The sequence below is a fragment of the Paramisgurnus dabryanus genome, chromosome 19 (assembly GCF_030506205.2).
Source record: "Paramisgurnus dabryanus chromosome 19, PD_genome_1.1, whole genome shotgun sequence".
NCBI classification, from domain to species: Eukaryota; Metazoa; Chordata; class Actinopteri; order Cypriniformes; family Cobitidae; genus Paramisgurnus; species Paramisgurnus dabryanus.
Window position 1 is genome coordinate 26878095 of NC_133355.1, and position 27945 is coordinate 26906039.

A 27945-nucleotide genomic window follows, 5' to 3' on the forward strand; every position below is an offset into this window, starting at 1 on the left:
ATGTTGTATTTCACTTGAAATGTATTGGGGTTATTATACGTCCAATAATTAGTTTTAAATGTTTACAGAATGTTATTTGGTCAATAAAGCAAGCAATTTATGCAATCTTGTGCATGACTATTTTCTTATTCAACCCTCTCTGAATAAGTAATATGTAATGTTTCTTAATGGCTTATCATTATTAATAATAATTTAATAGATCTGTGCCTTAATACCAATAGGGTTAATGTTATTCATTTTTTTATAAGTAATTAGTTATGAAAAAAATAGGTAGACCTTACCTAATTTTTTTTACTTTATCATAGTAATTAAATTTAGGTACTTTTTAATCAAATATATAAGATATAATTTACTCAAACAAAGTGAGTGCAAATTGTTACAACAATTTTTTTGAGTAAATTCTATAGGTTGTTTTTTACAGTGTAGTATTAAACATCATAAATCTTGTCTGGTTCAATACAGCAGAGCAGAGCTGTCTATCACTGTCTTACATGATATTCAGCAAGTGATCAACATTTTGCATGGGCACAATATGAACCAAATAGACTGTAGATCACCTATCAAGGTTATATTTTCACAGAATGTTGCGTACATTATGTATTAAGATTTTATACAAAATAGTAAATAACAAAAAATTCCTTCAGCTGGGGTTTCACATTATAGGATGTGTCCAGCAAAAGAACATAGCATGTATGTTACAGGGAAAGTTCACCCAAAAATGACAATTGTGTCATCATTTACTTTTAAACAGACTGATCTCACGGAAAGTTGTGTTACAGTCACGAAAAATTTGATCAATTTATTCATGTCCATGAACGAAATTCTGCTTTTTTGTGCCTTGAGCACGAATTTCTTTTTCGTGTCACTCGCACAAATTTCTATAAGTAGTTTTTCATGTCCGTGGCATGACTTTCTTTTTCGTGTCATTTTATGTATTGTTTTCTCATTGTTTTTTCCTATTTTCGGTAACACTTTATTTCGATAGTCCACTTTAGACATTTTACTAATTATAAGTAACTTTGCAACTACTTATCAACTACTTATCAACTACCAATCTTTAGATAATTAGTAAACTGTCTGCTTAATATCTACTAACACTTGATTGCGATGATATCTCAACAGACATTCAACTGTCTATAAGTATCTTTGCAGGTGCATGTCAACTTATTCGACTAACCCAAACCTCTTCCCTAACCCTAACCCTTACAGTCTACTAATACTCTAATGACTGTTAGTTGACGTATAGTTGCAAATTATTGAAAGTTAGTTGATATGTAGTTGCAAAGTTATTTATAGTTAGTAGAATGTCTAAAGTGGACTATCAAAATAAAGTGTAACCCTATTTTCTTACCATTGTCGCTTGGGGTCGGAATCACTTTCTCTTACATTTTTAGACATCTTTACCCAAACCCAAACCCCAACTCTAACCCCAACTCCAGGCAACAATGGTTTTAAAAGCGGAAGAAAAACATGTAGAAACCAATACATAAAGGTACTTCCTAACCAAAACCCCAAATCTAACCCAAGCAACAATCATTTAAAAAAAAATTGAAAACTATACATAAAATGACATGAAAGAGAAAGTCGTGCCACGGACATGAAAAACTATTTATAGAAATTTGTGTGCGTGACACGAAAAAGACATTGATGCTTAAGGCACAAAAAAGCTGAATTTCGAGCCATGCCATGGACACACATAAATTAATCAAATTTTTCGTGACTATAACAAGACTTGCTGTGAGATCATAATGGTTTTAAACCTGTATGAATTTCTTTTTTTTTTGATGAACACAACAGAAGATATGAAGAGTTTTTTTTCCAGAAATCTCGTTTTTTGCTTGTGCATTCCAATTAATATCAATTCAACTGCAGTTGGTTTGTTTTGATTTAAACCTTCATAACTTAAAAAATACAGCTAAGTAGCACCATAAAACAAAAAAATAACATAATAATAAACGAGTTATCTCGTTTTGCAACGAAGCTCTTCATATTTTGATAAACGATGGTAAGCACACAGTTGACGGTACCCATTGAATTCCATCGTATTTTTTTTCCTAATATGGAAGTCAATGGTTACAATCAGCTGTGTGCTTACCATCATTTATCAAAATATCTCATTTTGTGTTCCTTATAAAAAAAGAAATTCATATAGATCATATAGAACAAAATGAGAATTAGAAAATAATGACAGATTTTTCATTTTTAGGCGAACTATCCCTTTAATATGCCTTGATCTCTCAACTGATTGGGATGGTTATATCGTCTTGTTCCTCTGATAGATAAAGCACACGCACACACACGTGTACACAATGTTGGCCTCACACTGATTCGCTCAGCAGGACAAAGCCATACCACCACCCACTCTTCTCTGCGCCCTATCTGCTATTGTTTGGCATAAATGTATTTCTGTGAGCAAAGCTCGCCTCCCCACAAAGCGTCAGATAAAGAGATTGGACCTGAAAGGCCGGCGCCTCTGGTGCCGAGACAGAGGACATGATGTCCCGCTGAGAGATGACCACTGCCCTGAATTTACACACCAACCTCGAAAAAACAGTGCGAGAGATCCACACTAACCCTGCTTGAGCTGTTCGTGGGGAATATAGGTCGTGTTTTAACGCACACACTACGCTTTCTACTTTGGAAATTGACATATATACATAAAGTGCATACGAGCTGACACACAAAAAGTATTTTTCTTTATGCGCTTGGGATTTCTTTGTCAACGACAGGGGTCTGGAGTCAAATGTGTCCATCTATCCCCCCGGTGCATGAGAGTAAATGGAGGGTCACAATGAGCCCTCAGTCTTCTGAGTCTCTGGGCAAAAGCAGAGTAGCAACCCCAAACAGAGCAGAATAATACAGCTTTATATTTAGACGTGTCTGTCACCAAGATCTAATTTAACACACACAGCAGTGACATTTAACAAAACTGCTGCCAAAACGAGTCACAAATCCAGATCTGCTCAAGGTGGAGTTGTGGTTTATTGCTGGGTAGAGAACAAATACACTTTTGGCAAAATGGTACCGTATACAAACAAAGACATCTTATAGATCACACACTAACAAGACTGTTTACTGTCTATCTGTATGTTATAGCAGGAAAGAAAATAATCACAAAAAGCAAATCTCAAATTGTTTCTGTAAAATAACAATGAGATTGAAAACACAACCTCATGTTTACTATTTTATGTTTTAGCTAAATTTGTACAAGCTAATTCATCTGCTTTTGTACGATCTGCCTCGTCCAGGCGATGGTTGTATTGAGACTTGATTTGTAAGGGATAATGTATAGGCAGCAAGTTGTTATCGCAGAAATAAACCCCGACAGTGTGATCAGGACCAGACACAAAGGGGCTTATTTCGAGATAACAACTGGCTACCTATATATTATCCTGCTTATTACATGGCTATTTACCTCATAAGTAAGGTACAGTAAGGAGCATTAAATAATGTATTTGAAATATTTAATTTGCTCATTTTTAACAAATGCAGACCTTCTGCGAGGAAAACTTGTTTACTTTTGGTTTTAAGATAAGACTAGACGTTCATATATCACAAACACTATTTGGTTGAATCATTTGTAAATATAATGTTATATATGTTATCAGTGTTGGGTGTAACTAGTTACAAAGTAACAAGTTACTGTAATAATATTACTTTTTTCAGTAACTAGTAGTGTAAGGCATTACCCGTCTGAAAATGGTAATATTATTACAGTTTTCCCGAGCTAGTTACTTAAGTTACATTCGCCAGTAGCACCTTCATCACACAAGGCACAAAACACAGAGAACAAAAGGGAAGGGGAGGAGGGCGTGAATGGAACAGTGATTGGTCTAAGTTTGGCACGAGGTATCATTTACCATCACCGATTGGTCGACACCCGGCAGCCAGCAGCACAGAGCGGCAGCGGCACACTCAAAGACAGATCGGGTAAATGGAAGCGTCAACAACGGCAAGCTCTTTTTCAGAGGAAGGTTCCCAGCAACAGAAAGCTAGTTTCGACGGGTGGAGATTCAGTCATATTTTATTATGTTCAACGGAAGGAAAATAACTTGACAGTGAAGTGCACACTCTTTAATGTTTCTCCAAACGCTGTGCCCCACGTCCAGTAGCGGGTAAGGAATCCAGCATTTTCTTGGCCGTGGCTTGCCAAAATAAACATTCTTGTCCAGAAAAAAAATGTAACTAGTAATATAACTAGTAATATAACTAGTTACTTTCTCCAGGGAGTAATAAAGTAAAGTAAGGCATTACTATTTTTGAGAGTAATATGTAATATGTAATATATTACTTTTTTGAGTAACTAGCCCCAACACTGTATGTTATTATTAGACATATTTGTATTCAATTTAATGTAATATTAAACTGTACCTGTCAAAATGATTTGCAGCATCCGTGTTACTGTGTGTTATTAGTTTTGAGTGAACATGATCTCACGGAAAGTTGTGTTATCATAATTTTTTTATTAATTTCTATAAATAGTTTTTCGTGTCCATGGCATGACTTTCTTTTTCTTGTCACTTTATGTATTGTTTTCTCATTTCTTTTCCTATTTTTAAATCATTGTCGCTTGGGGTTAGATTTGGGGTTTGGGTTAGGATGTACTTTTATGTGTTGGTTTCTACATGTTTTTTTTCCGCTTTTAAAACCATTCTTGCCTGGAGTTGGGGTTAGAGTTGGGGTTGTGATGTCTAAAAATGTAACAGAAAGTGATTCTAACCCCAACCCCAAGCGACAATGGTAAGAAAATTAAAAAAAAAAACAATGAGAAACAATACATAAAATGAAACGAAAAAGAAAGTTGTGCAATGGACATGAAAAACTATTTATAGAAGTTTGTGCGAGTGACACGAAAAAGACATTTGTGCTCAAGGGACGAAAAAAGGCTGAATTTCGTGCCTTAGACACAAATAATTAATCAAATTTTTTTGTGATTATAACATGACTTTCTGTGAGATCAGTCTGTTTTGAACAGTTGTTATCAGGGAACAAGCCTAAAAATGTCCTGACTGGACAATGGAGTCGTTTAATAATTACTATTATACCACAGGCTTTTTGAATGCTTTATTCTGAGAAATGTTCCACGGGTGTTGATGATTTTTCTGTTAACCGCACATGTAACCTGTCAAATGTCTTAAAATAACCAATGTTTGTGGTAACCGTGGTAAGTGATAAAATTGATTTCTCAATAACTGGTCCTTTGAATTATTTGAAAATAATGCACACTTTGCGCCGTGCCACATTACCACCTTGGGTGTGCATTATTTTTGAATAATTCAATGGCCTGTCGTCAATTATTTCTCACATAATTAACCTGGTTGCATTAGAGATGCACTGATATAGAATTTCTGTGCCAATACCGATATTCGATTATTTAGAATGACATCTGCCGATATTGATAGATACCACTAGTTTTCCTTTTTACTACTATTATGTTGTATAATCCTGTGCAGAGCGTACAGTTGCGAAATTTTTTCCTTGTTGAACACATGAATAATTACTGTTCTTCATAAGTTTTCTTATTATTATTATTATTATTTTGCCCTAATTTTTGGCCAGCTCCTGCGACTAGGCCGTTTGACACCGAGACCCCGTTCAAAATTTAAAACGTTTGGGCAGTGCCGGTCTAAGTTGCTTGAGAAGATGACGTCACGGATCCATGTCGTTCTTCAGCCATATTGGATTGAACAAAAAAACAAAAAAAATATTCCCAGGTCATGTACGTCGAAGCCACTAAAACAGAAAGTCGTCCATATCTCAGGAACGCTTTCACGTATTTAAACCAAACTTTGTACATGAACTTGGGACTCCAATGTGAGGATGCATAAGATAAAAAACGAAATGAGTGACACCAGAGCAAGCACACTTTCGCAGTTCCTCCGGAAATGCATTTTCTAGTTATAGTCATAACCCAATACTGTTTGAAATATTTTTAATACCTTGCAAGGGCAATCAATCGGCACCATTTAAAGTGTACAGAGAGATGGCAAAACTACGCGTTCACACGTTTTATATTGAGCTGCTTCCGTTTTGCTAAACACATACACATCCTGTTTTTAAAGCTCTTTCTATTTTTACCTTTGTACAAAACATTAAGTCTGAACAGTAAGACAGTAATTTTCCATGGTTATATGTCGCGTAGCCAACTAAACTTAAGGTCAAGACAGAAAAATGTGGCTTAGTTAATTTAGCGCCTTCGACCATAAAACTCTTAATAGACAGCAATAAATGCTCAAATCATAAAACAGCAAAAATAAGATCAACTTTTCCATGACAATACAAACTACAGTACTGTTATCATTGTCACCCAATTCAAAATAATGCATAAGTTCTGATTGCCAGGATATAATCTGCCCCAATCATCAGCTGTTTTTAAACAATCCTGCGATGTCCGACAGTGGGGGAAAATGCTTTTATCTGCCAATGCCAATATATCTGTGCATCCCTGATTTTTGTACACTTCACATCATACTAATTCATATGAAATCATCACATAAAAAAGTAGGTTTGTGATATCAGGATGGATTAAATGAAAAGCAAGTTGCATTCTAAAAATGCTTTCCAATATTAAACCTATTTTGGCAATATTTTTGGCCAAACTGATTCTTTACAATACAATGACAGTTCAAAGTGATGATGGGCTGTCAAAGTAGAAAAATGACTCAAATAAAAATGTCATATCTGAGCCAAATGCACTATATTTGATATGAGAGTTTGTCAATCACAGTTATTGTTTCAGAGTACTGTAAATATAGTGTTAAAATATTACTTTATATTACTTTCACATTTATTCTGGTAAAGAATCTTATTTTTTATTTAATATTAGGGTTTGTAAATAAAATTCTCCTTAAAATCTCCTACAGATAATAAAGATCCCATTACCTCTGCAGGTTTAAATAAGATCTAAAGAATTTAAGGTGGAGCATTTGGGAGTTTTTTTCTGGACAGGGTTTTTGATTAATCCAGGACTAGACTTTAGTTATATTAGGATATTTAAGTAGTTTTTAAAAACAAATGTTACAAAAAGCCATTCTTGAGACAGAACAATCATCAACAAAAGATCGGCATTGAAGAAATACCATTTAAGGAGAAATTTTATTGCATTCATTTGGCTCAATCCCACGTGTTCTGATCTGTCCTCTCATCCCTCCTCATCCTCTTGGTATTCCAGTCAGCTGGTGGAGAAAAAGATCCTTCAGGATGCAAATGAAGGCACTAGATCATGGCCAGGAGCACAAATGGCAAATTAACAGCACACTAATTATACTCATTACAGAAAGCTAAGGGGTGTAGGCTGGAGCTCTTTCATCCTTAACATCCCACTTCACTTTCCACTTTCTCTCTGCAGCCTTATAAAGAATGCAGACACACATATGTGCCATCACATAAATCTACCGGTGAACTCAGCAATCTAAACACAAAATGCAGGCTACGTTTGGAAATGTTTCCATGCTTTTCATCAATACATCATAGGGATTCTAATGAATTGCTTTATTTTCTATTATGCCTATAGTAATAGCTTAGTTTTCCCCACACGTCATACACCCACATAGTACACAGAGAAGAAAAATTACTTCTTTCTCAGTGCAGGTGAATAGGATTTCCAAAGGAATGTTTAAATAGCCTTAGTGACATTCCAGAAAGATGGATTTGGTAAAGTAAATCATCACAGTTTTTCCACCTCCCTCCCCCTCCTCTGTTTGGTACCTTTCTTGTGGCCTTTTTCTCTCTCATTGATAATGTTTTCTTGAGAAGGTGAGGACCAAGGATCGCTAATGATCCATATCATCATGAACATGCTCGAATGAAGACATCTTGTTTGTGTAGTGCTGAAAAGGTCACTCTCCTCTCCCAAAAAAACAGACACGCCCACCGTTTAGCACAGTCACACCAATTAAAGGGGGTAGCATAGTTATTTTTTATGCACTTCCTCGCAAACTTCATTTCATTTAATGCTTACATAGTAGGTATTGGACACATGCGGTACCTCTCCTGGCCTAAAGGGGTCTGCAAGGAGCAGTTAAGCAACGGGGTAAACATCTTTGTACTCTTTTATGGTGCAGTTGTATAAATAATGGGAACTTCATTACCTCTTCACACCTCATTATGCATTTTTCATCATTTACCATTGTTGGGCTATTGTCTGTAATTTTTTTATATATTTCTTAGTACTAGTCACTCCTTTTAAAAGTAATATTATTACTTTACCTATTACTCCCAGTCAACAGTAATAAGTTACACTACTAGTTACATTACTTTTCCATTACACCCCAAAAAATTGGTAATTGCATGATTTTAAAATTGTATCCAAGATATCATTAAATATTAGCCTGCTAAAACCAGACCAGTCTCATAGAGAATGAGACATGGTCTGGGAACCAAATGATAATTTTCTTATATTTGAGGCGTGGTTTACGAACGCCCAGAGCCGTTTATTTGGCGCTACGAATGTCTATCAAATGTGTCTGTACGTAGCTCATAGCCAATCGTTTCAATTATACCAGATGACATATGTAGAACGGCATAAATTCAAACGTAAACAACTTTTATCATGTACGTGTGCACACAGCTGAAAGCTATATAACTAAACCGGAAGTTGTGTATTGATATTGAAAAGCAACACAACTTAGTGGCACTGTGACAACCACAGTACAGACATTATGACAATATGATAATAATAAATACTGCTTACCATTTATAAGTTAAATGGACTTCGACAACGATGCCTAGCAGGTTGGTCCTATAAAACTTCGTGGCTATCATGTCTTGCCATATCCAAACATCCTTCTTGGATATAAAATTGTTAAACGGCAAAAGTTGCTCTTTTTTAAAATAAACTTGCGTACAAAACTACTTTGAACACTATCTAAGGCTGCATTGAAAAGTAACTTTGCGTCTGCTGCCGTGTTGGATAAACAAAACTGCTTCGTCGTCACCGTCTTGCTGCCCCTGCCCATTCTGTGATTGGTTTCCTATTTCTACTTCTATAAGACTGAACATGAAATTGTACAGCATAACAGCAAATATCCAGGCAGCATCTGGATTGCTTTTGAACATTCAAACTGGAAGCTTGTGGCATCAACATAAGCAATAAATTACTGGCAGCATAGAGACACATGTATGTGAACTGGTATTCACACATTGCTCCTGTTTGACTGAGAAAACAATAAAAACAGAATTGATCGTAAAGAAATTACCGCTTCGGGCTGAACATTTATTTCCTTCAGAAAGCTGTTTATCTGACGTTGTCTAAAAATGTCTTGAAAGGCATAAAATGCTAATAAAGGATGGGACTTTTCAGCAGCTCTCAATATGAGGTGCTATTTAAACCTGCTCCCCCCTAAAACATGTGTATTTGCCAACAGGAGGTATAACAATGGTTATAATTTCCCCCTCTGGGTGATAAAAATGCCAACGCAAAGTGATGATTGGACTTACACGTCTTTGCCACACTTCTGAGCTGTGAATGTTACATTCCCTGTTCTTATTTACAGTCCAAAAACAGACACTAATCGAGGGCATGAGTCACAATCACAGAGGCATAATCCTGCATCAAAGGCCAGTAGTTTAAAGCAAGAAGATGACTCCAGCAGAACAAATCCCGCTAATGCTACACGTCCCCATAAGCGCTGTCAGGTTCACCCAACAGCAGTCGTAAAAGTGCTGCGGATTAAATTTGAGCCTCAGAGCAGGAGGTAAAGCCCTGGGCTGTCACTCATGTCTGTACTTAAAAGTTGATCCTAATTAGTTACAGTCAGACAGAACAGTAATTAGCATTTGATACAAATTAAAGGCGACTTTAGGTCAGTTACTACAAATGGGCTTGTAGATCAGTTATGATCAGTTGTGTCTATAGGTAACAGTTGGGATCGGTTGTGCCTGTAGATCAGTCGTGTCTGTAAGCTGTAATCGTGCCCTTGAAAAACAGAAGGACATCGCAAGAAAATAAGAGTATTTCCATGACCATGTGAAAAAGACAACTATTATTGGTCAGTTGTGATTGGACGTTTCTGTACCTCTGTTGTGATCAGTCATATCTGTAGTATATTAGTGATTGGTCATGTCAGTAGCTCAGTGAAAGTAGTTTAGTTGTGATCAGTCATGTCTGTAGATTATTTGTGATTGGTCATATGTCCGGGGTCAGTTGTGATTAGTCATGTACTGTAGCATGTACGGTCATGAAAGTGGTTATAAGTCTGTAGTTCAACTTGTAGTTCAATTGTGTTTAGTCTGGTGTTTTGGTCAGCTGTGATCAGTCGTGTCTGTCATGATCGGTCATGTCAGTAGGTCAATGGTGATCAGTCATATCTGTAGTTCTGTTTTGATAAGGCGTGTCTGTATGTCAGTTCTGGACAGTCGTGTCCAAACAATAAGTTAGTTGTGATCAGTTGTGTATGTTGTTTGGTTGTGGTTGATTGTGTCAATAGGTCAGTTGTGATTGGTCAGTTCAGTTGTGATTGTTCATGTCAGTAGTTCAGTTGTGATCAGTCATATATGTAGTTCAGTTGTGACTGGTCATGTCAGTAAGTCAGTTGTGATCAGTCGTTTATTATGTTTGGTTGTGGTTGATCGTGCCAATATGTCAGTTGTGATTTGTCGATTCAGTAGTTTAGTTGTGATCAGTCGTATCAGTAGTTCAGTTGAGATTGGTCATGTCAGTAATTCAGTTGTGATCAGTTGTATCTGTAGTTCAGTTGTGATTGGTTGTGTCCATAGACTGTAAAAAAAGATGGATGGCACCCGTTCGCTCTCTTCCATTGGTAAAAAGTGAAGCCGCCAGTGTCCTGATACGGCGCTGACATCTTGGGTCTTGAGTCTGCGCAGTAGCGTTTTCGGGACCGGTCCTGCCCAGTAGTGAGCAGGAAGTAAAGCCGCGAAATCAAGGCCCCGCCCTCGCTCTCGCAGAATGCGCATTTCACAGCTGTCAATCATGATGTGACACCACCGTTTTTAAAGCATTAAATAACTAACTAAAAACAAACTTATTTTAAAAACAAACACTTGAATTTACATCAGCGTGAAAAAAATACAATAAATGGCAGAAACCAGCGTCGGAAAAAAGATAATTAAGAAGTGTAATTAAATTGTTTAGTTGGTCTCAAGTCCCATTGAATAACATGGGGGAGGCGGGGCTAATGACCTATACTGGGACCAGTCACTGGGGGGCAATCGAGACGTTTTGTCTTCACTTTTCAGGGCTTGTGCGGCACGCTTGTTCGTGTCAGTAGGTCAGTTGTGATCAGTCGTATCTTTTGCTTAGATCTGACTGGTCGTGTCTGTAGGTTAATTATGAATGGGTACTTAGAATACAGAAAGACAATCAAAAGAATTCCATGACTGTGGAAATTATGAATATGTGACTAAATAATGACTAATCCTAGAGGAATTTTGAATTACAATTTTTTTGTCATTCTTTTTGTATATCAAGAGACTTTACATTTGAATTATTGTATGTTTGCTTAGATTGTTCACATAATTTGCAAAAAATAAACCTTTGCATTAAAACAAGAATGCTTCCAACTTGATTGCAAAGTTTTGTTACTAATAGGGATGCACCGAATCCTTTTTGACGGGGTTCGGGTTCGGCCGATTCTTAGTTTTTTTTCCCACCGAACCGAACCCTAGGCTTGCAACGTCACATGGCCGTTGATTACACACATAGGGTGCTGACGTGGAGATAAGTTCTTTTTTTTTTCGGTGAGCCTTAGGGGCGGTTCACATTTCGTGGACGTACCTGCAAAAAACTATGGCATCACACCGCATCGCTTTCATTATGCATAGGCTTATGGTAATTGTCAAAGTAGTTTTTCCCACTTGTCTGGCATAATTTTGCCTATCCTTTCATTTACAGTTAAAATCTAACAAAATGAAAAATACACTGCTGTGGACGTTGTATTCATTAATGTGTTTTACTGTGTTAATGGAATAAGGATGCGAGTACAGTAGGATTCGTTATTCGGTTTCGGATTCGGCCGAATCTTAAACAGTGGATTTGGTATTCGGCCGAACCCAAAAAATCTGGATTCGGTGCATCCCTAGTTTCTAACCTGATCTGAGCACATTTTGTCGAGATCATTAGCTTACACACGAAAATCTCAACACAAAAATCTGAAAACGTGGAAGCTTGTCTCCATCAGCTTTCCATCTAATCTTGTCTAGAAGAAACCATATTGATAGTAAAGCAATCTCATCAGTGATTTGTCTTATAGGATGTCTTCCCTTATAACCCAAGTGTGAACTTGATGTGCCTACTACAGTCTCATCATAACAATTACTGCTATTCATTCCATTATAAAAGTGAATTACTGAGGTCACACCCCGCAGAAAACAGATTTCACGCATGATGCATTTGCATTTTCCTTAAAGAGTGCATTTGTCTTGAGGCTGTGCCTGGGATTCCTAAATGTTCATTCACATGCACATTCTTCCATCTATCTTATGAGATTTCATAAATAATGCATCACACCGAATCTGCATGCAGAATGCTGAGAAATGTACATTACATACATACAAATTAAATTGCTCCCCGTATTTGGAGTCTTGAAGAATGGTTTCCATCTCACACCAGTCCACATCATTGAATGTTACTCGCCACCAGACTGAGATTAAAAATCAGCTCTTTGTAGTTGCCTGTGAAGGCTGAGACCCCTGGTGTGGTCTGGCTCTCTGAGAGAGCTTTCATGCTTTATAGCATGCTTTATAGTATATATTTTTGAAAACACATAACATAGTAAAATCTAGTGAGATCTTCCACCAAGAGATTATCACTGCACTGCATTGCAGTCCATACAAGAATGTTAAAATACCATTTTCGCATATAAAATACAAGATACGCAATGTTAAGAAAGTGCAGGAAGTCAATTTAATTTCATAGCATGATATATTTCTATAATGCAATATATTTCCAAGTGACATATTATTTAAAAAAGAGGGGTAATAAAGAAAGAAATAGTGTCAATTGATATTTTATTACATCATAACATTAATAACAAGTTGCAGGGTTTTGATCGAAACCAAGAGCAAAAGAGGTGTGACAATCGTATTTGACATAGGCAACAATAGAGTACATAAGGACCCTCTACCAATTCTAGTTACAACATCCATTGTTTATTGGCAGACGTTGCATGCCACGTTGCATACTCCCAAGATCTATACTGAAATCCGCATTACCACAAAATACAAGCCTTTTTATCTCTACACCTTTCTACCCATAGACATAACAAGATACAGTCCCCAAACTCTACAGAAAGGGCGAAACATTATCGAGCTGACCCGCTAGCCCGCCGAAGAAAGGCATGGATGAAAAGGAGGGGATAACAATCAATAAACGTGTAACCTTACAGCCAAGGTCGACTAGCACTGCTTTTTTTTCCCAATCAGCCTTGCTCCTGGTTAATGAAATCTGTTTAGCCGTGGCTTGTGTTGACCCCCAGGTCTGTAGAAGTAATGAATGGAATTCATCATTTGGAGGAGAATAACTACAGTGCAAAAACAAAAAATCAGACTGTTCTGATGCGGCATTTAGGGGTGTGTACACAAAAACGATTAAACAGGGCTGAAAATGCCAGGCAGATGCCAACTGTGGGCACTTGCCAGTGTTTTTTTCAGCTGGGCGCTTTGGTTGCTATGATACTTCTATTCTGTTTCAGAGTCATATTCATGAATATCAGTCATGTGACCTTTTACGTCATTCCAGTTGCCTGTCGCCATCTAGAATACCTACCAATAGGCTACTGACAAGCATTGGCTAGCTTGCTACGATTTACAAATTTCTTATCTTTTACTGTCTATGATTCTTACGGATACGGGAAATGGCTACGAAAGACAACATTTCGCACCTCGACTGTCATGAAAAGAAACACTAATTTAAAAACAATATTTAAGGTGTGATGTCTACTCGATCCCTGATGAGTTCTTCAAGCCGCTGCTACCGAACTACCACTATTTTTGCAACACTAATAAGGCGCGACACAACATGAAACTTTGCTGGAAGTATCACCTGGATCTCTACACATGAACGCGAGCATTGAGAACATTGTTTGTGTACACAGAGTTAAAAGAAAGGTTTTGAACAACTGACTTTGGCTGTTATGGTTTCTGCTCGTCATCTTTGCCAGACATAAATAATCGATTTCCGAATGCAAATTAATGAATCTCATATGAGGCTCCTTTTCCGCCTTGCGACAAAACAACAAATTATCCGTGCATTTATATGGAACTATGCTTTAGGAGCTATCAAACTTTACTCTCCTCCGTCCTTACGTCGCATTCGGAGATCAATACATTTTGACTGGCAAGATGGCGGTGAGCGGACGCCAAAACAACCAAAGTCAGTTGTTCAAAACCTTCTTTTTAGTAAACTCTGTGTATAAGAACAATGTTCTCAATGCTGGAGATCACGTGTAGAGACACAGGCGATACTTCGAGCAAAGTATCATGTTGTGTCGAGCCTTCTTAGTGTTGTAAAAATAGCGATTTGTTGCTCAATACATATTGAAGGCATAGCTTCTAGTTCTTTTGCGACCACTTTAGGTACTTAAAATGGCAGAAGACAAGTTCGGGATGTGAGTGACGTCAGCTGATTTTCATGAATAGACCGCTTCTCATTGGACGCACATGCGTCGAAGCGATATGCGTCTGGCCCGAACGTTACTTCCAGTTTCAGTTTTTTTAATGGTCTGACTAGTTGCTAAACTGAACTCTTGAACAAATACCTCATCGAAAATAACAAATATTTTGGTTTCCTAGGTAATCTATGTGTTGTTTATTTTGCTTGTTATATAAATAAACTACTTAAAAAGTACTTTGTTGTAAACCGCATCGAGTTAAAAACATCTCAACTTTTCAGAATGCCGCAAGTGCACCGCAGGTCATGTGACAAGAACCAACCAAACCGCCCTTAAGACAGAACTATATCTATAACTATAAAAGATAGTATTTATTTAAACATAAATGACAAATAAATGACACTTTTTTGTCGGGTTTCCCGGGAATCCTCGCAATCGCCGAAACAAGGCACAGCTGCATAAATGACGGGGCGAGCGATGATTGGGCGAGCCACGCCATGGAGGAGGATATAAAGAGGCAAAAGTAGAAGTTACTTTTCAGTGTTCGGTTGCGTTGGACGGACGCCGTGAGTACCTGCTGGGTTTAGTCTTTTAAATGCTGGAGTACAACACTGTTGGCCGCTTCTGGGATCTGTGGAGAGAGAAAGAACAGTTCAAAGCCAAGTAAGGGTGAGCACTGGAGTTGAACGAACACATTGACATCTTTGTTATTGTTGTGTCTGCATGAAGGACTGGGCGAGTCGCATTGAAGAAGTTGTTTACATTGGAGTATGCCCTGGAGAAGGAGGAAATAGGAAGAGAGAGATCGATTAGAGACTTTCCAGCCGTGAGTAACAGCAAACCATTGATGTATGTTGAATACTTACATTATTAAAGGAGAGTGTAACCTGTTTATAAGTGGCCCCACCAGGTGTGTGCGATAGGTGGGCGAGCCGAAAGATGTGCATTGTGCCGACGCTGGACAGCGAGGGTTTCGAACCCGGTGGAGACACCCCACGACGTAGCGAAGTACGATCTCACTCCCCTATTCAGGCATAGTCCCCCCAGGAGAGGAGTACAGACCTTAACTTATTCACTGGAGTGTGTGCTGTGCAACGTGTGAGTGATCTATTTTGATGGAGTACACAAAGCTTTTGTAGTGTTGTGCCGTGTCCTTGTTGTTTGTACTCACCTCAGGAGGGATTGAACCCCTGTGGAGACCATCGGGAGCCGCTACGACAGTGCATGCCCAGCCAAGCCAATTACGCCCTGTAACTGTGTACAGCAGGAGCTTGACGGAACCGCCAAGTAAGGTACTGTGAGGAATACCATAGTTATACCTGACGGCCTAGCAGCAGAGAAAGTGCTAAGGGAGATAGGGGATCTGGGCACCTACATGTACGCTGTGTGTGAGACAAATGCATGATAAATACTGCTTTCTCGTCTAGATCTTTGCCTGCCCTAGGGAAGAAGACGTGTGATCAATGGCCGCCTGAAATACTTTCAATGGGACATTGTTGTGTCTGCCACAGCCGAGTGCCAGAAAAGGCCCCTCCCGCCCCCTGCTGCATCAGATGGTGATCGTGACGTATGGGTTTCAGTTTCCGTTGTATTCCTGTGCCTAGTTGACGACACGCTTATTTCATAGTCCTAGAAAGCCTGTAAAGAGGAAGATACTTCCGCCATATCGAGCTAAAGCTAACTTACCCAGCAACGACTCACAGCCCTAGAAAGCCTGTAAAGAGGAAGATACTTACGCCATATCGAGCTAAAGCTAACTTACCCAGCAACGACTCACGGCCTTAGACAGCCAGTAAAGAGGAAGAACCTTCCTTCATCTCGAGCTAAAGCTAACTTACCCAGCAATGACTCACAGCCCTAGAAAGCCTGTATAGAGAAAGATACTTACGTCATCTCGAGCTAAAGCTAACTTGCCCAGCAATGACTCACAGCCCTAGAAAGCCTGTATAGAGAAAGATACTTACGTCATCTCGAGCTAAAGCTAACTTACACAGCAACGACTCACAGCCCTAGAAAGCCTGTAAAGAGGAAGATACTTACGCCATATCGAGCTAAAGCTAACTTACCCAGCAACGACTCACAGCCCTAGAAAGCCTGTATAGAGAAAGATACTTACGTCATCTCGAGCTAAAGCTAACTTGCCCAGCAATGACTCACAGCCCTAGAAAGCCTGTATAGAGAAAGATACTTACGTCATCTCGAGCTAAAGCTAACTTACCCAGCAACGACTCACAGCCCTAGAAAGCCTGTAAAGAGGAAGATACTTACGCCATATCGAGCTAAAGCTAACTTACCCAGCAACGACTCACGGCCTTAGACAGCCAGTAAAGAGGAAGAACCTCCCTTCATCTCGAGCTAAAGCTAACTTACCCAGCAATGACTCACAGCCCTAGAAAGCCTGTATAGAGAAAGATACTTACGTCATCTCGAGCTAAAGCTAACTTGCCCAGCAATGACTCACAGCCCTAGAAAGCCTGTATAGAGAAAGATACTTATGTCATCTCGAGCTAAAGCTAACTTACACAGCAACGACTCACAGCCCTAGAAAGCCTGTAAAGAGGAAGACACTTACCTTGTCCTGAGCTAAAGTTAACTTACCCAGCGACGACTCGAAATCCTAGAAAGCCTGTGAAGAGGAGGATACTCATCTGGTCCTGAGCCAGAATTAAGCTACCCAGTACGATCCCGAGAACCCAGGAAACCTGTAGAGAAAGAAAATACTCACCTGTGTTGCGAACTGAAGTCCCTCGACCCGCTTCAGAGACCTAGGGAGAAACCGGTGGAGAAAGAGATATGTACCTTGCCCCGAGTCCCTGCCAAATCGACTCCATACGACCCAGGCACCTAGAAGGAAGGAGTTATTTTGATTTCGTCCAACGTAGAACTTACCTTGTGTTTATTTTGCCCTCAGGAGCAACGAGGCGCACCACGGGAAGCCTTTCCACGCAGGAGGTGGGCCGAGGACGAAGGAGCTCCGCCCGGCCCTTGCCCTGCCATCCCCTGGTCCCGCAGAGTAGACTTCTCCCCTCCAACGTCCCTGGCCCCATAGTGTTCCCCCTGAGGGCGAGAAGTTATATTTTAGATTTCCTTCCCCTATTCCCCTTTATCTTTTAAAGTGCCCATCTTATGACTGCTTTTCCACAAGTTATATAGGTGTATGAGTTCCATAAAGCATGTTTCAAAAGTTATTTGCTCGAAATAGCTTGTAGGAAAAGATTGTTACCCATCTCTAGTAGCCTCTGTTTCAGGGCAGTTCAGATTGTGCCGTTTTGAGCTAGTCTTACATATTTATGAGCTGCTGCTCCTTTGATCACGCCCCACTACTAACGTCATGCGCCCGTGCGCGTGCTCAGTGGTATCGTGAGCAGTACAGACCTCGTTTTCCCTGGACAATGCTAACATATTCCCATTATAAAACATTTTCAAGCGCATTATTTTCGCAAATTACAGAAATTAAGACCCGGCGGGGGATGTATACTGCTTGTGGGCCACGTGCTAATTGCTAGAAGCTAGCGGGAGGTCCGGACCGTAAAGTTATAAGAGGCTCGGGGGTTAGCATCGTCAGAAAAGCCGGGGCTGTAAGGCCCGGTCTCGGTGTGTCAAACTCATCATGACACAAAGATTCCAGCGTAAATTGTGATGTAGCAGTCTGAACAATACATTGTTTTCCCTGGACAATACTAACATATTCCCGTTATAGACATTTTCAAACGCATTATTTTCGCAAATTACAGAAATTAAGACCCGGCGGGGGATGTATACTGCTTGTGGGCCACGTGCTAATTGCTAGAAGCTAGCGGGAGGTCCGGACCGTAAAGTTATAAGAGGCTCGGGGGTTAGCATCGTCAGAAAAGCCGGGGCTGTAAGGCCCGGTCTCGGTGTGTCAAACTCATCATGACACAAAGATTCCAGCGTAAATTGTGATGTAGCAGTCTCAACAATACACTCATTTTCTCTGGACAATACTAACATATTCCCGTTATAAACATTTTCAAACGCATTATTTTCGCAAATTACAGAAATTAAGACCCGCTGGGGGATGTATACTGCTTGTGGACCGCGGGCTAATTGCTAGAAGCTAGCGGGGGGTCCGGACCGTGTAACTTATATATCTATGCGGACCGTAAAGTTATTAGAGGCTCGCCTCGTCAGAAAAGCCGGGGCGTACGGTCTCGGTTAGTTTGGCAAAAAGCTTTTAGCTCTAGCATCATAAATGTAGTATTTTGTGACAGAAGATGACAACATACAAAATATAACGTGACTTAACGTACCTTTTGAGATGATACAACGCGATCGCGAATCGAATCCAGTCTGTTTCAGATGTGTGAATGATCCATGAAAGTCCAATAAAATACATCCAATTACCATTTTTGTCCACAAATGCGTATAATCCGTGAAATATAGATACATAGTCTGTTGTTTACATCAGATTTCGCATGAAGGTCTTGTCGCCTACAATCTGAGGACTGTTTGCGTCGTAACACACTGTATATAAGATTACTCCGGGTTCCAATAACCACGCGTTAAAACTTTGTTTCTAAAAGTAGGTGGGATTATAATCCATAATATCCAAATAGCGCTCTTATTTCCGTGAGACATGATAACAGCACAGAGGGTCTCATTCAAGTGACTGCTCTATGCTCTCTAGCTACCTGGTGGGTGGAGACCTGCGAGTGGGGTGGTGGGCGGGAAAATTCAAACTGAATGTGACGAAACTTTTTGTTACGTCACAACGGAGCTGAGTTTTAACTCGCGCAATCTGAGACTTAAGGCAGAGGACATTCAGAAACCTGTATCTCACTCAAAACAGCGTGAATGGATTTTTTTCCAAGTTTGTATGCGTGTGGGAGCATCAGAGACACAAATGAACACCCCAAAACCCAGAAAAAGTGAGTTTTTCATAATACGGGCACTTTAAATAATTTAAATAAAGTTTACTGTTTTTATTATACTTATCTCTCGTTGTTTGGTCATTGGGGTGCTTTCGGGACCTCCTCGAGGTGGATCTTGGGAAGGAGCGAGACGCACACAGTCTGTGGTCCGCTCCGACCTGTGACATTAATATTTACTGAAAATAGTTGTTGATGTTCTTCTATCATAGTTTGCCAAAAAATTTAAACTCTGTCATCATTTACTCAACTTCATCTTGTTCAAAACCGATATACATGCAAATGTTTTTGTTCTGATGAACACAAAGGAATATATTTGGAAGAAAGTCAATAACCAAACAAATCTCATCCCTGATTGGCCCCAATCGTATTTATTTTCTCTATTATGGCAATAAATATGAGATGAGATCTGTTTGGTTACTGACATTCTTCCAAATATATTCCTTTGTGTTCATCAGAGCAAATAGATTTAATACAGGTTTTGAACAACCTGAGGGTGGGTGGGTAAATCATTACAGAATATTCATGTCTGGGTGAGCTTTCCCTTTAAACCTATTCAAAACAAATCAAGATCAAATTGTGTTGCAACTCTGTTCTTAGCGACTGTATCGACTTTGTATTCTTCCACAACATCAGATACAGAATAAGGAATCTACCCTTTCCCCGCTTAAAATGTTTTGTTGGATGCTGAATACCCTCTTATACTATATAATAAAAGTTTTGTTAAATGCCATTGGTTGCCATTTTTCACACCATTGACTAAACATGTTTCTTGGGAAAATGTTAGCATTTATTTATGTTCCTTATGCTTATGTGATTTATTTAATTAATAAACTGTGACGTTTGATATAGTAAAAGTGTACACTGTAAAAAATCCAACTTTAAAATGTTCATTCAACAAAGAACATTAAGTTACTTGAACAAAGATTTCTTTGTTGAAGGGCGTCAGTTAATTATTTTGTGTTCACTGAATAAAAAGAGCATAATCATTCAGCTAACCAGGGGCGGACTTACCCATTAGGCAAAGGTCGGCAGTTGCCTTGGGCCCCGCCTTACCAAGGGGCCCCAAAACGCAGGGGTGTACTTGGTGAGCTGCCACTTTTTGCCCCTGCTTATCATCAAGATTCCCAGAAAACTAGCATAATTTTGTTTAATTAAGAATTCTATTTAAACATCTTTTGTGTTTTTCAGTATATTCCCATAAAAGGTTTGAACGTTATTATTACATCTGCACGAATGCGCCCCCCATTATAGTTTAGAGTGGATCATTCCATGCACTACCGGATACTGTATGCGCGCGTAGCTCAAATCAACAAAGCGAGCAGAGCTGCAGGCAGCAGCGAGTGAGTTTGATACATTAAAAGAGCGAAGCTGCAAGGAAATAAACGTAGTGAAATAAAGAATGAAGAGTGAAACGTAGCTACACCAATGGAGCAGAAAAGATGATTCACACAAAAATGTTGCAAAAGTCTCCGCTTTTCTCCACACAAACACTGCACGGTCTGTGCTGCTCTCAGCAACCTCTTTTCCGTCACGTCAGACACAGCTCTCTCTCGGCCACGGACACTGATAGTGTGCCGGTGAGTATGCTCCGCAAATAATACAGGATCTACAGTTTATATAATATTAGCGTGTAATCTCAGGTACAGTAGCCTTTAGGTAATCTTTAGTCCGCCGAAATGTCTGCCCAGCACCACTAAAGATTGTAATTCATCCCCAATCTGCACACGAATTTGTGATCGCTTTAGTCTCATTTAAATCTCATATGAAAACGGTAGCATGCTTCGGCTTTGCCCTGTATATCACTAGCGAACATCAAAGTACAAGATGTGTACATAGATGACATCTGTATAGTTCAATAATATAAAAACTGTTTACATAATGTAATGCAGAAGCAATACATGACGCTTTACCATCCACTATATAAAGTCAAATTTCACCCCTTGTTTATCTTATTTCGAGTTCTTAACACCTATGATTGCATTATTTTAAAACCATATTATGTTCCTTACGAAAATTAACCATGGTTTTACTACAGTTAAGACCAAAAAACCATGGTTACTGTAGTAAAACCATGGTAACCACAAAATAACCATGGTTTTGACAACCATGGTTTTCAAAAACCATAGTTAAACCATGGTTAGTGTAGTAAAACCATGGTTTTGCTCATAGTAATCAATTCGCCAAAAAAACATGGTTACTACACTTTTACCACAATAAAACCATGGTTAATTTTCGTAAGGGGTTTGTTCTCATCATATTATGTTCATTTGAATACAAAGTATTTTAATTTAAAATATATTGTGGATATAATGTGGCATTAAATGAAAATGTATTAAATAAATTAAGTACACAAAGTAAAATAAAAAGTACATAATTGTTATACACATCTTTTTACCATGTAGTACTGCGGTTAGTATAAAATCCAATCATATTATCAAACAGTATTAATCTCAACCTCATTGGGGGCTGAAACGTATGTAACCTAGAGGAAAAAAGAGATGGCGATGAGAAGGAGAGAAAAATACAGTAAAGGTTGCATAAAGGGTGCATAGTTAGGGCCCCGACACATGGTTCGCCTTGAGCCCCCAAATCACTAAATCCGCCCCTGCAGCTAACAAATATTATTTTGTTGACTGGACTTAGATGTATAAGTGTTTGTCCAATTCGTTCACCCAACTTGCCAAACTAAGCAATCTGAACAAGCAATTTAAAAAAAAAAACAATGGTTGGAATGGTTCCCAGCATGCATTGCGACATGTTCACTTCTTTAGTTAATATTTACTAAAAAAGATGACTGTTTTAATGTTTGCTGGCTTTATTTATGTTGTTATGTTGTTAATGTTAGTTATATGTTGTATTTAGAGTATTTTTTAAAGAATTATGTTTGTTCATTGTTACCATGATTGAGAAGTGTGTGTTCAGTGTAGAGGGCAGCACAATGAGTTAGCGCGCAGTATGTTGCCTCACAGCAAAAAAAGGTCTCTGTTTCAAAAAAGGACTAAGTCAGATAAAGACTTTGTTAAGGAGACCTTTCTTTGTGGAGTATGCATGTTCTCTCTGTGACATTGTGGGTTCACTCCCACAGTCCAAAACATGCAGATGCTTTTATCCAAAGCGACTTACACTGCATTAAAAGCTAGACATTTTTATCAGTACTTGTGTTCCCTGGGTTTGAACCCATGACCTTTTGCGCTGCAAACACAATGTTCTACAGCTGAGCTACACAGGAACACAAGAACTGTCCTTTACCCAACTTGTATGTGTATTAACTTTATGGATAGATGCTGGAATACAAGTTGTTATAGTTGAGAGGACTTAAGTCACTAGTTGAGTAAACTTAGAAATTTGCTAATAGCCTAATCAGTTTAAGTTGGTTCAACTTTTGGTGTAAGTTGTCATTGCTCAGTAAATTGAGTTGGGTGAACTACATCATCCAAAAGTTGAGTAAACTCAAAAAAGCTGTGCAGCAAGTTGCCTTGAAAATGTAAGTTAAGTCAACTTTTTATTTTTTACAGTGTAGTAATTATGTTTTTAGCAGATTGATAGCCATTTATATACTGAAGCCATATTTTGGTACAAAAATGAAAGATAAACTGTGTTTGCTGTAGTGGCTATGGGTAACCACAGTTATCTCGGGGTCACCATTAACTGTTTGACTGATTTACTGTATCTGCATCACTCCCCAGTAAAAAAAGTGTAGTAAACGGGGGTTGTTTTGACAGCGCTATGTGTACGCCAAATAAAAAAAACACAAATAAACATTTTCTGTTGTCACTATCAGGTTAGATCCTGCATGATACGGAAAAATTATTGTTTCTTTCTAAGCTGGACTGTACATCACCTTGCTTCTGTGATAAACCTTATCGATTCCCCTCTAGAGGATTGATAATATATTTGCCTCAGTTAATACGTGGAAGAAGGCCAAAGAAAAAAAACAGCAATACAATTCACAAACAAATAAAGGACAGCTTTAACTGCCTGACTCTCTCCATACGTCTCAAGGCAAATATCGATTCACGCCCATGCCCCTCTCTCTTTCTCTTTCCAACCTTGCTCATCCCTTTGTAGCAAGACAATATTTATTGCTGCAGTGGTTTCCTCACATCTCTCAGGACTGCATGTATTATCTATTAGCAAGGCCTTGTCTGAGATTTCAGCCTGTGTAATCTGATACAGCCGCAGTAGATTGCATTGCAGTGGATTAATCCACCGTGGCTAACCAGAGGTGAACGAGGCAGGGAGGGAGCGCATCGATTTTCTGATTTCTCTCATACCGATGTACCTTCTTCCTCACACGACGGCGTAACGGAGCCTAATGAATATTCAGCCCAACACCTGTGTGAGCTTTGGCAAGGTTTAGATCTCATCCAACCAGGAGAGGCAGCTGGGGACAGACGGCGCTGAGAGAACATCACATTTCTGAAATTACTGATCAAATTGGACAATGTACTCACTGAATCTTAATACCCAAATCAAATTTAGCTGATATCCAGAATAGTAACTATATTATGTACAATATACAGTGGACCAAAAAGGTTTTATTTAAACAGTGGTCCTACATTAAAACTCATTTCATTTGAATATCAAAGTCAAAATATTAAGTTTAGTTTTAAAGACAGCACACAAGCACTTTTTAAAGGTACAGTATGATTATTTGTATTTTATTTTTGCAGCATCTAGTGGTGAGATTGCACATTGCAACGACCTCAAAATAATAAATACTCCTGCATGATCGTCATGAAAGGATTCAATAAAACAACATCCATCGGGGCTTTTAATTTAAAATGTGCATACTTGGATAAATATTGATTCAATTTATGTGTTTGCTTCAAGGGAAGGTAATATTTTATCCAAATTTATTCCAAACACAGCGATATGAGCAGCGCTGGAGGCTGCAGTCATTCACACTCAGGGTGTTTCATTCATACGTGAAGCAGGAGGGCGCTATAGTGCCAGACAGATCCATTATGACATTCATAGAAGAAGACATAGTGTCGGATGTGTCTGTCACTGTTTCTCAATTCCAAGAACGGATTTGCATTCTTGTGGAGATCGGTCTTGCCAGGCGATCTTGAAAGAGGGATCTCAGAAGGTCGTGATAACACAGAACGCACTTGTGAGAATTGAGATGTGTGCGATCTTCCTGTTGGTCACCTGACCTCCGCCATTGTTTTGCCGCAATGACTTCTGGGGCGTTAAGCGATTTCAGTGTGCAACTCTGCACTCGATGCATCCTCGATATCAAGAACACATCCAGGTATTTTCATGTGTCCTCTGTACTTGCGTTCTTGAGAATTGGAATTGAACTTCGACGGTTAATGATTTTTGGCTCCATACTTCTTTAGCGATTTTGCGTCCTTGTGTTCTCGTAGAGCGAGAACACAAGGACGCAAAATCGCTAAAGAAGTATGGAGCCAAAAATATGAGATTATATAAGGTTTATCTGTTTTTACGCTATGTCGAGTATTTTCATAACAATACTGCATATTTATAATGCTATGCTAATCTTTATTATTATTTTCTGTCTCATTTTGTGATCCGAAGCCACATCAGGTTACTTATAGTTGTTTAAAGGGGACATTTCACAAGACTTTTTTAAGATGTCAAATAAATCTTAAATAAATCTGGTGTCCCCAAAGTACGTATGTGAAGTTCGTGTTAAAAAAAACATATAGATAATTTATTATAACGTTAAAAACTGACACTTGTAGTTGTGAATAAAAATGTGGCATTTTTGGGTGTGTACTTTAAAATGCAAATGAGCTGATCTCTGCAGTAAATGGCAGTGCTGTGGTTGGATAGTGCAGATTAAGGAGCGTTATTATCCCCTTCTGACATCACAAGGGGAGCCAAATTTCAATCAGCTATTTTTTTCACATGCTTGCAAAGAATGGTTTACCAAAACTAAGTTAGTGGGTAAATGTAAATGTCTAAGTTATCTAAGTAAATGTGTCTTTTTCAGATTTTCTAGGTTTATAGAAGCCCTGGGGACACAATTATAGCACCTAAACATGGAAAAACTCAGATTTTCATGATATTTCCCCTTTAAAGCACTCGACATTTGATGTTATAAAGTGAGTTTTATTATAAGTCCCTTTATTTGTCGCATTTTGATGGTGTGCTAAGCTAATGTGCTAGCTGTTCTGTAAACAGCTGCTGTCTGGAGATATGAGATATATATTTTTAGGAATAATTTCGACTGCTTTCTTTTAGTAAAATAAAGCATTTGATACAAAGAAAGTGAATTGAGACGTTTGATCAAAAAATTATTTAGATTAAAAGATTAAAACATTGAATAAAATTTGAGAGGAATTAATTCGCTCACAATGCAATGCTAACTGGAGTTAACTTACAGGCTGAGAGTCCAAGCAGGAGGAATAATGATAATGTCGGTCTTGTTCATGTGAACAGGCCCAGGAAGTAAACTGTTGCCTTCAATTCGTGTGTTTGTTGTAGTCCAAGCAAAGACATTTACGTTGATGTCATTATTTACTTTTGGGTATGTACCTTTTGCATATTGTTAACATGTACTAAAAAACACTTACACACCAAATGTAAAAGCGTTAATCGGACCATAGTTGCTCTTGACCAAGTGTCTGCTTTTAAACGAGACCAAACTTATACTTTTAGTGCAAAAGCTTCATAAACGCTATGACATTTTTTTTTACTTGGATATGACATTTTTTGTTTGGGGGGGTTCAAAAGCAGGTATTCAGGTTAACAGGTTAAAGCACTGAATCAATATAAAACTATATGAACCTGAAGAAAAACATTAGACACCATCTCCTCTTTACCCTACTCTTGCTCCTAAGTTCTTTCCTCAAAATCTTTACATTATACCAAGTGTCGTACAATGTTTTAATAAAATAAATGTACAAAAACATAATGAAAACATCTAGCTGCAGCTCCAGAAACATTTGATAACACTTTATTTGGGAAATCCATTAGACCTCACTTGACATATTTGCCTTGTTTTCAATGAAGTTTATGGTTTATGAGAAACCGTGTCAGCGTGAAAATTATCCTCCTACTTGCTCTATTCTGTTTGAGTTTCTAGTTTCATTATTCTTTATAATGAAATATTCAAATCCCACAGAGCACCGAAAAAAACTGCAATGAAGTTCAGCGCATCCAATATGCCTTTCCTTAAAAGAGAAAAATACAGAGTATATTTCAAAGGCAAGTATATACCGGTTCTGTTCAATGTCTTTGACTATTTTTCTTACTCGGATTAGAGCAATCAATTTTTCTTTTTTATTTATAAGGACTTAAACCTGGGGACATAAACATCTTCATTATTTTGTTTTCTTTAGCTATTACTAAAGTGAAAGAATAGTTGATGGCGCCAGTGGCGGCCGGTGACTTCTTTTTTTCGAGAGCTCACGATGCGAAACTCGTCACAACATGCCTGTTGTTTGTGGTTTGTCATGTCAAAATATGTGTACGGCGAGTCATGTAAACTAATGTGAATCACGCGTCTTTTCAAAATACAAACTTGCTATAGATGCTTCAAATGGTTAATGATAAAAAAGAGACGCTCGATTTTGCCTGATACTCTTTTATTCACGTGTTTAATCAGAGTTTAGTGTTAAGGGAATGTCTTGCGTGTATTTTGTGAACGTGAGCGTCTCTTTAATCATAAACCCTTTTAACACGTGTGCAGCATGCATGTATTTTGACAAGACGCATGATGCACATGGTTCACATGATGCAGCGAACACATATTTGACATGACGAGCAACACACAACACTTCTGAACACATATTTTGAATTTGCGCCCCGCGGAAGAAAAGTCACTGGCCGCCACCGGATTTTGCAACTATAGGTAAGCCGCAAATTGCAGGCCAGTTGTGGCTTTGAAACAACGCTACTAAAATGTAGTGTTGTCCTAAAATTCCAATTATTTATTGCTACTGAATTACATTTCTTGAAGGCAATCTGTAAGAAATCTGTCTGTAAGGCATTTGTGTACATTGTAAAGATGAACATGCAAATATTTCAGTGGTGTAACCAGCAGTATGTATCTTTATATCTATCATAAACATACACAAAAAGTCTGCAAAAGCACCATCACAGCCTGATACAGATCCAACACACTGTCCTTGGGTGAATGTTTGATGTGGTCTCCTCGCAGGTGTCCTCAGTCATCACTACAGGCTTCACGGCCAGACCACTCAAATCTCCGAAATCCCCCTTCCAGACATCAGCCTTGACTCCCAAACACGCTCGACGGCCCTCCACCCCATACTAATAGCATTTCCACCAGGACTTTTTCACATTCTGGGCCCGACTGACTGTCTCCGGAGGAAATGTGTGACTGATGTGACAGCGTGAGGGCTGTAAGACTTAGGGCCATCCAATCGCTCTCGATTAGGCCACAATTTGCTGCTAGCGACACGCTAACAAGACCCCAGAGACGGCAGCGTGCGGGTCAGCATTGCCAGGGCTGGTGACAGAGGGGTAATTAGTGACTCAGATAAAAGATT